Genomic DNA, 14629 nt, shown 5'->3' with positions numbered 1-14629 from the left:
GATTTTTACGCTCTACACAGCGGCCTGGGCTCTTATATACAGTATTCTAGAAAACCGTGTATAAGAGCACACTAGTGGTGGCCGCAGCTTATAGTCGCCAAATCTGGTGACCGGTTCCCTTTAACCCCTTCAGCCCCGGGGCACTTTCCGTTTTTGCGTTTTTTGCTCCCCTTCTTCCGAGAGCCGTAACTTTTTTATTTTTCCGTCAATCTTGCCATATGAGGGCTTGTTTTTTGCGGGACAAGTTTTACTTTTAAATGAAACCATACGTTTTACCATATGGTGTACTGGAAAACAGCAAAAAAATTCCAAATACGGAAAAATTGCAAAAAAAAGTGTGATGGCACAATAGTTTTTGGGATGTTTTATTCACGGTGTTCACTATATGGTAAAACTGATGTCTGGGTGTGATGCCTGAGGACGGTGCGAGTTTGAAGACACCAAACATGTATAGGTTTACTTGTATCTAAGGGGTTAATAAAAATTCACAAGTTTGTCCAATAAAAGTGGCGGACGTTTTGCGCCATTTTCCGAAACACGTAGCGTTCTTATTTTTTGGGATCTATGGCTCAGTGACAGCTTATTTTTTGCGTCTTGAGCTGACGTTTCTAATGGTACCATTTTTGCGCAGATAATACGTTTTGATTGCCTGTTATTGCATTTTGCGTAAAACTTGCGGCGCCCAAAAAACGTAATTTTGGCGTTTGGTAAACGGCATAGTGCCAAAAAAATTCCAATCAGATTAATTAATTTTATATTTTGATAGATCGGGCATTTCTGAACGCGGCGATACCAAATATGTGTATATTTATTTTTTAACCCTTTAATTTTCAATGGGGGGAAAGGGGGGTGATTTGAAGTTTTAGGTTTTTTTTGTTTTTTAGGTTTTTTTTTTACTTTTTTTTATTTTACCAGTCCCCCTAGGGGGCTATGGTGATCAGCAATCCGATCGCTATTATCTATCTGCTGATCACAGCTATACAGCTGTAAACAGCAGATAAAGTCACTTTCTTTTTCCCTCTGTTCCGTGCCGAGGGAAAACGAAAGTGAAACATCATAGCTGCAGGCGTCATCACATGACCCTGTGCTACGATGGCAACCACTGATAGTCACGTGATCACGCACGTGACTTCCGGTGGGGGCGGCGGTAAGTAAAAAACATGGCCGCGCGCATTTAGATCTTGCTGCCAGACTTTGGCAGCAAGATTTAAGGAGTTAATGGCCGCGGGTGGAAGCGATTCCACCCGCGGCTAGGAGGCACACATGTCAGCTGTTGAAAACAGCTGATATGTGTGCCGACCGCCGCCGCCTGCCCGCGGCAGGGGCGGGGCTTAACGGGACACGCTCTATGACGGATATATCCGTCCATGGTCGTGAAGGGGTTAAAGGGTGAGGTCTTAAAAAAAAAGTGACAACCCCTTAAAGGGAATCGGTCATAAAGGTTTTTGCCACCTAATCTGAGAGCAGCATAATGTAGAGACAGAGATCCTGATTCCAGTGCCGTCACTTCAGAGCTGCTTAGTGTAGTGTTGATAAAATCACTGTTTAATCAGCAGTGGTCATTAGAGGGCTGCTGCTAGCATATTCATGAGCTCTGTATAACTGCTATATCTGCAGCAGAGAAAACATTGATTTTATCAAAAAGACAGCAAACAGCTGACACATTGCTGGGATAAGGATCTCTTCCCCAACATTATGCTGCTCTCAGATTGGGTAGTAAAAACCAGATTTTCTTTAATCAATAATTAAGAAAACAGATATTTACAATGCAAACGCCATTCACTAGTAAATAGATTTTTTTGCCCTTATGAGGCATGCAGTTTCTATTGAAATTTTGTGGCAAATTGACAATCAGAACCGGCATTTTTCCAGGTCTGTGATGTTTCTTTGGTAAATTTATTGTTTAGCATTATATAACAAAATAAGTACAAAAATAGTATTAGTTACGCAGACCCTGTACATTCAGTCAGTAATATACATAAAATGGTGAATAATAACAATAAAAAAAAAAAAGACAGTTGCACTATGAAATGCTAAATCATGCAAACATGAAAGTAAGAATATAGGCATGCATTACTGCTTAAGGAAATCTAAGAAAAAATTAGAAATTTAGCACACAAATGTCCATTACTACAGTACAGACCAAAAGTTTGGACACACCTTCTCATCTCTAGAACAACTGTTAAGAGGAGACTTTGTGCAGCAGGCCTTCATGGTAAAATAGCTGCTAGGAAACCACTGCTAAGGACAGGCAACAAATCAGAAGAGACTTGTTTGGGCTAAAGAACACAAGGAATGGACATTAGACCAGTGGAAATCTGTGCTTTGATCTGATGAGTCCAAATTTGAGATCTTTGGATCCAACAATCATGTCTTTGTAGAAAAGGTGAATGGATGGACTCTACATGGCTGGTTCCCACCGTGAAGCATGGAGGAGGTGGTGTGATGGTGTGGGGGTGCTTTGCTGGTGACACTGTTGGGGATTTATTCAAAATTGAAGGCATACTGAACCAGCATGGCTACCACAGCATCTTGCAGCGGCATGCTATTCCATCCGGTTTGCGTTTAGTTGGACCATCATTTATTTTTCAACAGGACCATGACCCCAAACACACCTCCAGGCTGTGTAAGGGCTATTTGACTAAGAAGGAGAGTGATGGGGTGCTATGCCAGATGACCTGGTCTCCACAGTCACCAAACCTGAACCCATTCGAGATGGTTTGGGGTGAGCTGGACCGCAGAGTGAAGGCAAAAGGGCCAACAAGTGCTAAGCATCTCTGGGAACTCCTTCAAGACTGTTGGAAAACTATTTCCGGTGACTACCTCTTGAAGCTCATCAAGAGAATGCCAAGAGTGTGCAAAGCAGTAATCAAAGCAAAAAGGTGGCTACTTTGAAGAACCTAGAATATAAGACATATTTTCAGCTGTTTCACACTTTAAGTATTTCATTCCACATGTTTTAATTCATAGCTTTGATGCCTTCAATGTGAATCTACAATTTTCAGAGTCCTGAAAATAAAGAAAAAACTCTGAGTAAGGTGTGTCCAAACTTTTGGTCTATACTGAATATCTGCCCAGTAGTCATGTCAAGGCATATCTCGTATACTGGGAACCTACACAGAACTGAAGCCTCTCTCTGGGTTACAAACCTCCATGTGTATGGTCAAGTAGGAACCTGCTACTAGACAATAAAATCCCCTGTGGCTAATGGGAGAGGGGTGCACGGTCAGAGGGTACAACTCCATAATCTAGACAAAAAGACTGACGGCACTCCCAAGATACAGTCTAATCAGGTGCAAAACGGAACATGACAAAAAAGAACAATTATTAAAGAAAAAAAAAAAAAAAAAAAGGACTGTCGCACTCTGAAATGCTAAAACATGCAAAAAATGAATGCAAGAATAAAGACATTAATTACTACTTAAGGAAATTAGGAAAAATTTAAATATTTAGCATACAAAAAATGGCCATTTCTACAGTGCTGGCCAAAAATATTGGCACCCCTGCAATTCTGTCAGATAATACTCAATCACAAATTCTTTGGTATTATTATCTTCATTTATTTTGCTTGCAATGAAAAAACACAAAAGAGAATGAAACAAATCAAATCATTGATCATTTTACACAAAACTCCAAAAATGGGCCAGACAAACGTATTGGCACCCTTAGCCTAATACTTGATTGCGCAACCTTTAGCCAAAATAACTGCGAACAACCGCTTCCGGTAACCATCGATGAGTTTCTTACAATGCTCTGCTGGAATTTTAGACCATTCTTCTTTGGCAAACTGCTCCAGGTCCCTGAGGATTGAAGGGTGTCTTCTCCAACCTGCCATTTTGAGATCTCTCCACAGGTGTTCTATGGTTTTCAGGTCTGGACTCATTGCTGGCCACTTTAGTAGTCTCTAGTGCTTTCTCTCAAACCATTTTCTAGTGGTTTTTGAAGTGTGTTTTGGGTCACTGCTGGAAGACCCATGACCTCTGAGGAAGACCCAGCTTTCTCACACTGGGCCTTACATTATGCTGCAAAATTTGTTGGTAGTCTTCAGACTTCATAATGCCATGCACACAGTCAAGCAGTCCAGTGCCAGAGGCAGCAAATCAACCCCAAAACATCAGGGAACCTCCACAATGTTTGACTGTAGAGACAGTGTGCTTTTCTTTGAATGCCTCTCTTTTTTCCTGTAAACTCTATGTTGATGGCTTTTCCCAAAAAGCTCTACTTTTGTCTCATCTGACCAGAGAACATTCTTCCAAAACGTTTTAGGCTCTCTCAGGTAAGTTTTGGCAAACTCCAGCCTCGCTTTTTTATGTCTCAGGGTAAGAAGTGGGGTCTTCCTGGGTATTCTACCATACAGTCCCTTTTCATTCAGACGCCGATGCATAGTACGGGTTGACACTGTTGTACCCTCGGACTGCATGGCAGCTTGAACTTGCTTGGATGTTAGTCGAGGTTCTTTATCCACCATCCGCACAATCTTGCGTTGAAATCTCTCGTCAATTTTTCTTTTCCTTCCACATCTAGGGAGGTTAGCCACAGTGCCATGGGCTTTAAACTTTTTGACACTGCGCACCGTAGACACAGGAGCTTTCAGGTCTTTGGAGATGGACTTGTAGCCTTGAGATTGCTCATGCTTCCTCACAATTTGGATTCTCAAGTCCTCAGACAGTTCTTTGGTCTTCTTTCTTTTCTCCATGCTCAATGTGGTACACACAAGGACACAGGACAGAGGTTGAGTCAACTTTAATCCATGTCAACTGACTGCAAGTGTGATTTAGGCTGGTTTCACACTACGTCTTTTTAACATCCGTTGAAAACGTTATTTTAGCGGAAGTACGGATCCAGTGCAAATGCGTTTTCATTTCAATGCATTTGCAATGGACTCGCTTCCACCTGCGTTCACCTGCGTTTGCGTGCGTTATAGTACGGATCCGGTGACTTGCAGTTTTTTAACATGTTTCAAAAACGCTACTTGTAGCGTTTTTGAGCTGCGTCAAAATACTGCAAGTCACCGGATCCGCACTATAACGCACGCGAACGCAGGTGAACGCTGGCGTGCTGACAGGATCCTGCTTTTGTACTGAGCATGCCCAGAAAGTACTGAGCATGCCCAGAACCAGTCTCGCGTGATCTGTCTCTCTCTCCTCCTCCCTCCCTCACCCTCTCTCTCTCTATCTGTCTTTCCCCCTTCCTCCCTCCCTCCCTCCCCCCCACCTGAGAGCTGCGGACACTCGTAACCAAGGTAAATATCGCGTAACCACTTCTCTTAGTTACCCGATGTTTACGTTGGTTACGCGTGCAGGCAGCCCTGCTCCTAGCAGCTGCAGACACTCGTAACCAAGATAAATATCGGGTATCCAAGGCCGATGTTTACCTTGGTTACCAGCGTCTGCAGCTGTCAGAAGCCGGCTCCCAGTCTAGTTCCCTTCACTCCCGATCACATGACTCCAATGCCCGCCCCTAAACATCCAGTGCAGGATCCTGCAAAATAACATATGCGTTTGCATACGTTATTTGCTGTAAAAGCAGGATCCGTACTTCCGCTAAAAAAACGTTTTCAACGGATGTTAAAAAGACGTAGTGTGAAACCAGCCTTAGTTATTGCCAACACCTGTTAGGGGCCACAGGTAAGTTACAGGTGCTGTTAATTACACAAATTAGAGAAGCATCACATGAATTTTAAAACCGTGCCAATACTTTTGTCCACCCCCTTTTTTATGTTTGGTGTGGAATTATATCCAATTTGGCTTTAATGACAATTTTATTTTTTTTTTCATTGAAGACAAATTAAATGAAGATAATACCAAAGAATTTGTGATTGCAATCATTTTCAAGAAGAAACTGAGTATTATCTGACAGAATTGCAGGGGTGCCATTACTTTTGGCCAGCACTGTATATCTGCTCAGAAGCAAAGTCAATTTACAGTTATGGCTGAAAGTGTTTCCACCCTTGACATTGTTACCGAAAATTGTTGCAATTACATGTTTTGTTATACACATGTTTATTTCCTTTGTTTGTATTAAACATAATTTCACACAAAATGCCAAAAATGGACAAAATTGTTGGCACCCTCAACTTAACATTTGGTTGCCCACACTTTGGAAAAATTAAATGCAAACAATCGCTAACCATCAACAAGATTCTTTCACCTCTTAACTGGAATTTTGGACCACTCTTTTGCACTGCAACTGCTCTAGGTTTTTCATATTTGAAGGGCGACTTCTCCCAACAGCAATTTAAAGAGCTCTTCACAGGTGTTCAATGGGATTTAGACCCATTGCTGCCACTTTAGAACTCTCCAGTGCTTTGTTTCCATCCATTTCTGCAGTCTTGAAGTATGTTTGGGGTCATTGTCAAGCTGGAAGACCCTGACCTAGGATGCAAACCCAGCTTTCTGACACTGGGCATTGCAACCCAAAATCTTTTGCTAATCTTCAGATTTCATAATACCTTGCACAAAGTAAAAGGCACCCAGTGCCAGAGGCAGGAAAACAGCCCCAAAACATCCTTGAACCGCCACTATATTTGACTGTGGTTCTTTTGTACTGTGTTCTTTTCTTTGTAGACCTTATTCAGTTTTCGGTAAACAGTAGAATGATGTGCTTTACCAAAAAGCTCTATCATGCTCTCGTCTGACTACAAGATGCTTTCCCAAAAGGATTTTGGCTTACATACATTTTGGCCAACTGCAGTCTAGTTTATTTATGCCACTATGTCCGCAGTTGGGTCCTCCTGGGTTTCCTACCATAGCTCTCATTTCATTCAAGGTCTGATTCAAACTGTCCTGCAGACTCAGGGTATATTTCTTGAGAACTTGATTGGGGCTGCTTATCCATCTGGACTATCCTGCGTTGCAACCTTTCATCAATTTTTCTCTTCTGTCCACGTCCAGGGAGATTAGCGATTGGTTGTTAACTTCTTGATTATGTTTCGTATCGTTGACAATGGAATATCAAGATCTCTGGAGATGTACTTGTAGCCTTGAGATTGTTGATATTTTCTAACAATTTCTGACAGCGCCCTATACCAATGACTTTTTTTTGCCTCCACATTTTCTATTGTTAGACACCGATATTAATGGGATTGCTCCCTACTCTGTCAATGCCTTCTCAATTACAGTATTACCGTACATCAACTGTTCCAACAGCACAGAGTCTTCAGGGGAAACATAGAATGTAATGTCATGCAGCCCTACAGCTAATCAGTGGTCGCTTCACCTTCACTTCCTTAGGAAACTGACAGTAAGAGGAAGTAAGAGAAGAGCAGCAGTTCCTTCAGGTGTCAGTTTTGTTGAAAGGAAGATATAATGAAGCAGCCCAATAGTGGCCACTGATTGATCTGAGCCCTGCAGCCAATTATTATGCAGGCAGTGGGAAGCCAGGTGAACATGGTAAATAAACAAAAACAGTTATGAAATTGCACTTTTTTTGCAATTTCAACGCACTTGGAAAAAAATGTTTTTCCAGTTCACTATATGATTAAATGTATAGAGTGACTCTAAAGTACAACTCGTCTCACAAAAAAACAAGCCCTCATCAGGCAATACTGAACAGAAAAATAAAAAAAGTTATGGCTCATGGACGAAGTGAAGGAGAAAACAAACGGAAAAATTGCTGGGGGGTGAAGCGGTTAAGGAAGCGGCAATCTCACTCCCCACACCTCCGTGCCGAGTCATAGCATGCGGACCTGCAGAATAAAAATATGGTATGTAAGCTGTATAGCCAACACCACAAACAACAATGTTCCAACTGCTGGGTTTGTTCATGTTACCCAGAGAACTATTAAAAATATTACATAATTTAATGCCAAAAATGTCATATTAAAAAAATACAACTCACAGCAAAATAGTAAGCTGTCATATACCTACTTCAAAAGTTCTTAGAGTGCTATGGAAAAAAAAAAAAAAAAAAGGAAAAAAAAGTGTTAAAGTGTTTGATATGAGGGGTTAAAGGGAACCGGTCACCAGTTTTTTGCCCTATAAGCTGTGGCCACCACCAGTGGGTTCTTATATATACACCATTCTAACATGCTGTATATAAGAGCCCAGGCCGCGGTGTAGAAAGAAAAAAAAAAAAGACTTTATATTACTCACCTAAACCAGTCGCTGCGGTGGATCTGGCTAAAATGGACGTCTTCGTCCTCCGGTGCCGGCGCCTCCTCTCTTGGCCATCTCCATCCTCCTTCTGAAGCCTGTGTGTATGACACATCTATGTCATACACACAGGGCAGATCAAAGTGCGCCTGCTCAGGACCTGAATGCGGGCGAGTGTGTATAACATCGGATGCGTCATGTACCGCGGCTTCAGAAGATGGATGACGAAGATGGCCGAAAGAGGAGGCGCCGGCACTGGAGGACGAAGACACCCATTTGAGCCACATGCACTGCAGTGACCGGTTTAGGTAAGTATTATAAAGTGTTTTTTATGTTCTCACAGCGGCCTGCGCTCTTGTATACAGCATGTTAGAATGCAGCATATAAGAGCCCACTGGTGGTGGCCGCAGCTTATAGTCACCAAATCTGGTGACAGGTTCCCTTTACATGTTACAACTAAAATTATACAACTTCCTCAAAAGCTGTTGATTTACTCAAGATGATGTGTTAACAGATGATAAAATAAGGAACAAAATCAGAAGCAGCAGCATTTCTCACTTCCCGTTGTTCATTAGGTTCCACATGACAGACTGAGCGGTTATTTTTGTCTCTCTAATGAAATCTTAAAGGAATTGTCCCCTTACATAAACTTTTTCCTGACAGCTTGTTTTAATAAATAGTGCTTTACCTACCCTGAGTCTCTGCTTAAGCCCTGGTCTACGTTACTTGGATGCAGCGGTGACACCATGTGAACATGTCCAATCACTTGGCTTAGCCTGCTTTATACCAGGTGGAGGCCACCTGTGCTAGCCATCACCTTCCTTTACCTATAGTGATTGAAGTACGCGCCAAAGACGGTAGCTTAACCATTTAAATGCTGCTGTTAATCTCGGACAGCGGAATTTAAATAAGGTTAATGCCAGTGTGCATGCATCGACTTCTCTTGCAATTGTGGGAAACCAATGGATCACCACAATAATCGGAGACCCGCTGAAGGCTAAGCTCCATAGAAAACCCACTCCTACCCTTCAAAAAGAAAGACATTTTAAAAAACATTTGCTGTCATCGTGTCCAAAATCTGATCAAACTAAAAAACTATTTAAACTATTTGTTAAATGTCCCAAAAAATAAATATAATCAGTAAAAATAAATTAAAAAAAAAAATAAAAACACTGATAAAAAAAAAAGCAAGCCCTCAGCTCCATCCATGAAAAAAAAGAAAACATTTTACAGGTCTCTGAAAATTCAATTTTTATTTATTTATTTTTTTTACTTAAATTTAGGAATTTTACACTTGAAATGATAAAAAGTTGGAAAAGCTATATATTGTAATAATCGTACTGGCCTGGAGAAAACATAGCCAGGTCCTTCATACCAGAGAACGAACTTCGTAAAACAAATTCCACAAAAAAGGCAGATTGCACTTAAATCAATGGGGTTAACAAAACAAAATCTCATCCTGTCAGCCCTTACATGGCTAGATCAATAGAAAAATAAATCAAAGTTTTGGCATTTGGAACAAAGTGAGGAAAAAAGGAAAAGCGCGCTGGTCATTAAAGGAAATCTGTCACCAGGTTTTTGCCACCTAATCTGAGAGCAACATAATGTAGGGACAAAGACCCTGATTCCAGAGATGTGTCACATACTGGGCTGCTTATTGAAATTTTGATAATGTCACTGTTTAATCAGCAGGAGATTATCATCACAGGACTACTTGGCCTGCTGACCGGTAGTCCAGCATATTCATGAGCTCTGTATAACTGCTAGATCTGCAGCAGAGAAAACACTGATTTTATCAAAATGAAAAACAGCTCAGTAAGTGACACATTGCTGGAATCAGGGTCTCTGCCTCTACATTATGCTGCTCATATGGGAGAAAAAAACCTGGTGATTGATCCTTTAAAGGGAGTTCATCTCCAACATAAATAATGCCACTTACACATTAGAATAATTATTTGCAAAGAACTGGCAGAGACATCTTTTTAGCAACAACTGCAGTTTATCTCATCTCCATCAGTCACATAAGGCCTTGCTAAGATGAGCGTATAAACTTTGCACTCGGACCAATGTTAGTCAATGAGGCAGAGCAAATCTGCGAGTTTTTTTCTCATGTCGATCCGGCATCAGAAAACAATTGCAACATACTGCGAGTGCCTCTGCAAATAGGATCACGCACCCATACAAGTCTATGGGTGCAAAAACACATCGGACTGCACTCAGATGGTATCAAGTGCAGGCCGATATATGCAGAGACACGCAATAAAGAAAAAGAAGATGGAAAAATTAAAGCGGTTTTCCCCACAAACAAATATAATTTTAAAGTTCCTTTTAATCAAGAGATCTTGGAATAATAATTTACACAATTAATAATGTTTAAACAAAAATGTTCCTGTGCTGAGATAACCTTATGTATGTGCCCCTGCTATGTACTGTGTAATGGTTGTGTCTGACCGTACAGGGAAGTTGTCTGATCATACCACATCTCCTGGGCCAAGGGAGAGAGGGGGTGGGAGGTTTAAAAAAAAAAAAAAAATATACAGGACATATACAGCATAAGATTGCAGCTGACGCTTTTTGTGAAGTACAAAATTTCCCTGCCAGTTTTTAAAAACCTGTCCGTGGGAATGGATGTAATCTACACTGCCAAAAAAAGGAAATACAGAAGCTGACAGATGAATGGAGATTTAATGTCAACGCATTTCTTAGTCAGACTCCTTCCTCGGGAGCACCACATGTAAGGTGACAGACTGAATGTATTTAACAGATGTTTACCAAGTTAAAAAAAAAAAAGCAACAAAAAACGGTAGAGGATGTGGTCACATAGCACATTTCATAAACCATATAATTATAAAAAAAAACAAAAACTAAAAATGAACACAAATTAAACAAAACAAAAATTAAAAAAAAATGCAGAATTTTTACTTCATTTTTTTAAATTATATATATATATGTATAAGTGTTATATATAGCACTCTGCAATAAACTGTGTAAGTGGCAAAAAACAGTGATTAAAAAAATGATTAAATGTCTGATGTTCACAATGTACTACAATACATTTTTCACTTAACTAAAAGCAATATATGTGGGAGTCGTGGAGTCGGTGCAAAGGAAATTGAGGAGTCTGAGTCGAAGGTTTGGATTACAGACTCCACAGCCCTGCTTACAATCAACCCACATTTCCCCAAAAATAAGCCAGACCCCAAAAATAAGCCATAGCACATTTTTCAAGGCAGGCCATAATATAAGACTGTGTTTCATTTTCAGGGAAACGCTGTAGAAGGTTGATGGGAACATTGGGGCCAAAGTTGTTTAGAATAGAAAACCCACATAGGGCTTCAAATTAACTAAAGTATAATTCATGCACTGATGAAGGAAACAAAAGCAAAAATGAGACATACCTTTAAAGTCAGCAGAAATGAGCCTATATTACATGGCTCAATAATTACACATAATTTGTAGGTAATAATAGGTACTAAACCAGAAGTGACAGAATGTCTAAGCGGTGTACAGGAACCAGGGTGGATAAAAATCAATGGGGTTTTTTTTTTTTAAAAAATCAAAAAAAAAAAAAAAAAAAATCGGATTTTTTTTATTTAAAATCGGATTTTTTTCAATAAACTGCTTTTTGGAGGAAAATATTTTACCATCCAAAGGTTCTTCCATCATGAGATAAAGCTGAGTTGTTTAACTCAGTAGAATAAAGGCTGTATATGTGTAACAGTCACAATGCCATGCTCTTCCAGAGGTTTCTGTAGGATTAGTGGGCAGTTTCTCTCCTATATTATCACAGACGCTCGCTTTACTTACGCAGTTCTCAAAACTGAAAATGACTCCGCAGAGGTCCCAGCCTCTTCTTCACGGCAAAAATATTACAACATGAACAGAGTTGAGAAAAAGACCTTAATCCTATTGTTCTACAAACCTATGAATACAGAATCAACCCCTTCAGTGCCAAGTCCAAGAAGTTAGACAATATGTTTCTGATTGTTTGGAGTGGAATAGATCTGCACAACACAAGAAGAATGTGAATCTAAGGGTACCTTCACACTTAGCGATGCAGCAGCGATCCGACCAGCGATCTGACCTGGTCAGGATCGCTGCTGCATCGCTACATGGTCGCTGGTGAGCTGTCAAACAGGCAGATCTCACCAGCGACCAGTGAACAGCCCCCAGCCAGCAGCGACGTGCAAGCGACGCTGCGCTTGCACGGAGCCGCCGTCTGGAAGCTGCGGAGACTGGTAACTAAGGTAAACATCGGGTATGGTTACCCGATGTTTACATTAGTTACCAGCGCACACCGCTTAGCTGTGTGTGCAGGGAGCAGGGAGCCGCGCACACTGAGCGCTGGCTCCTTGCTCTCCTAGCTACAGTACACATCGGGTTAATTAACCCGATGTGTAATGCAGCTACATGTGCAGAGAGCAGGGAGCCGCGCACACTGCTTAGCGCTGGCTCCTTGCTCTCCTAGCTGCTGTACACATCGGGTTAATTAACCCGATGTGTACAGCAGCTACATGTGCAGAGAGCCGGAGCCGGCAGCACAGGCAGCGTGAGAGCTGCAGAGGCTGGTAACTAAGGTAAATATCGGGTAACCACCTTGGTTACCCGATGTTTATCTTGGTTACAAGCTTACCTCAGCTGTCAGACGCCGGCTCCTGCTCCCTGCTCGCTTCATTTGTCACTCTCTCGCTGTCACACACAGCGATCTGTGTGTCACAGCGGGAGAGCGCCTTTGAAGAAAACGAACCAGGGCTGTGTGTAACGAGCAGCGATCTCGCAGCAGGGGCCAGATCGCTGCTCATTGTCACACACAGAGAGATCGCTAATGAGGTCACTGCTGCGTCACAAAAAGCGTGACTCAGCAGCGATCTCGGCAGTGAGCTCGCTGTGTGTGAAGCACCCCTAAGTGTGAGGAGGAGGAAGGGCAAGCAGACAAGAAAATAAAAGTGAAACTTTGAGCACAATACTGCAGCATAGCCACAGACAGACAAGTCTGGATCTGTTTGTGTGTACGATCTGAGATTTATTACATTCTTTCCTTATAATGGCAGCAGGCCATAAAAGAGACCGAGTTTGGGAATATTTTCATGAAGCTCCTTCGCCTATCGGAAAGGCAGGCATGCGTGCAAAATGCAAACAATGCAACAAAGAGATGCAAGGCCTGGTGGCGCGAATGAGGCAACATCATGAGAAGTGCGGTGATGAAGATGACCAAAGAAACACTTCTGAACAGGCAGGATCTTCAGGTTGGTAAACATTTTTATTGAATCCTATTTCTAAAGACTGAACTGTCATGTGTGAGAAAAATTATATTTCTTATTATTACTGCATGTTACTGTCATTTGGTACAGTTATGAAGAAAAACAAATATTCCTTTTGGGGCAGGGGCAGTGATGTGTTGTGTACAATAAGGAGAAATTGTATAATAAACAATAAAATAACAGCATTGACTTTTTTTGTTTAGGGGAATTCATGGATTCTGGAAACTATCCACCTCCAAGATCACCATCATCCTGTTCTACAGTTTCAGAGGTATCCATCCAGGATAGTGCTTCATTAGCAGCAGCATCATCATCATCATCAGACACCCACAGCCACATATCACCATCACCCAAAAGGAAGAAAAAACCTTTACCTCCTGGAACCACCATAGATAGGTTTGTGATAAGAACTAGCAGATTAGAAAAAGAGTTGATTGATGAAAAAATTGCCCAGTTTATTTATGCAACGAACTCTTCTTTCCGTGTGACTGAGAACCCACATTTCATTAATATGGTTTGTTGTGAATGTTAGTTATGTCTTGGCTGCTGGGAGGCTCCCTCTGGTGGCCAGGAAGGGTTTGGACACAGACCAGGTGGGTTGTGCAGTGGGTGTTTCCTTTCCTAACTCTCTGCTTATTTAAGTCCTGGTTTGATTGCAGGCTGTTGCCGGATGTCAGTTGTTCTTGGTATCTCCAGCCTGCTTAATCCTGCTCTACATTTCATCCACTCCAGATAAGTTCTTGCTCTTTATTTATTGCCTGGTTCTTTTGTTTATCTGGGTTTGTAATTTGTTGTGGTTGGTTTCAGTTTATTTCTTTCCAGGGGTTTTCCCCCTCAGTGGATTGTTGAGGAACTCCCTGCAGTTCTGTGTGGAGTTTAGCTCCTTTGGGTCCATGTGTTTATGGCTTGTTGAATTTGTTATAATTCTTATTTTCTGTTCATTGGTATGACAAGGGCACCTGGTATAGGATGGAGTTCAGATCGAGCGATCTGAGGGCCTTTTTGTACTATCAGGAAGTTGGTATTTTGCAGGGTTTTTCTCTGGCTACCATCAGTCCCTTTCCTGTCCCTTCCTATTTTAGTCAGTGGGGGCCTCACCTTTTGCTAATCCTGTCATCTACCTGTGTATTGTGTTTTTCCTATATCACCGCAGTCTTTGAATGTGGGGGGCTTGCTATTCTTGTCTATTTTCTGAGGCAGAGAGTTATTCATCTTTCCTACCTTTAGGATAGTTAGTTCTCCGGCTGGGTTCGCGGTGCACAGGATGTTAGTTCA

At 41.5% G+C, this 14629-nt stretch overlaps 1 protein-coding gene across 1 annotated transcript in view; it reads right to left on the bottom strand.

Annotated features, from left to right (window-relative positions):
• Nucleotides 1–14629, bottom strand: part of RNASET2 (ribonuclease T2) — a 422090-nt gene that overhangs the window by 357469 nt on the left and 49992 nt on the right. The window lies entirely within an intron of this gene.

Source organism: Anomaloglossus baeobatrachus, chromosome 3 (assembly GCF_048569485.1).
Source record: "Anomaloglossus baeobatrachus isolate aAnoBae1 chromosome 3, aAnoBae1.hap1, whole genome shotgun sequence".
NCBI classification, from domain to species: Eukaryota; Metazoa; Chordata; class Amphibia; order Anura; family Aromobatidae; genus Anomaloglossus; species Anomaloglossus baeobatrachus.
Note: the sequence above shows the minus strand (reverse complement) of the source record. Positions and strands in the feature narration are given on the sequence as shown.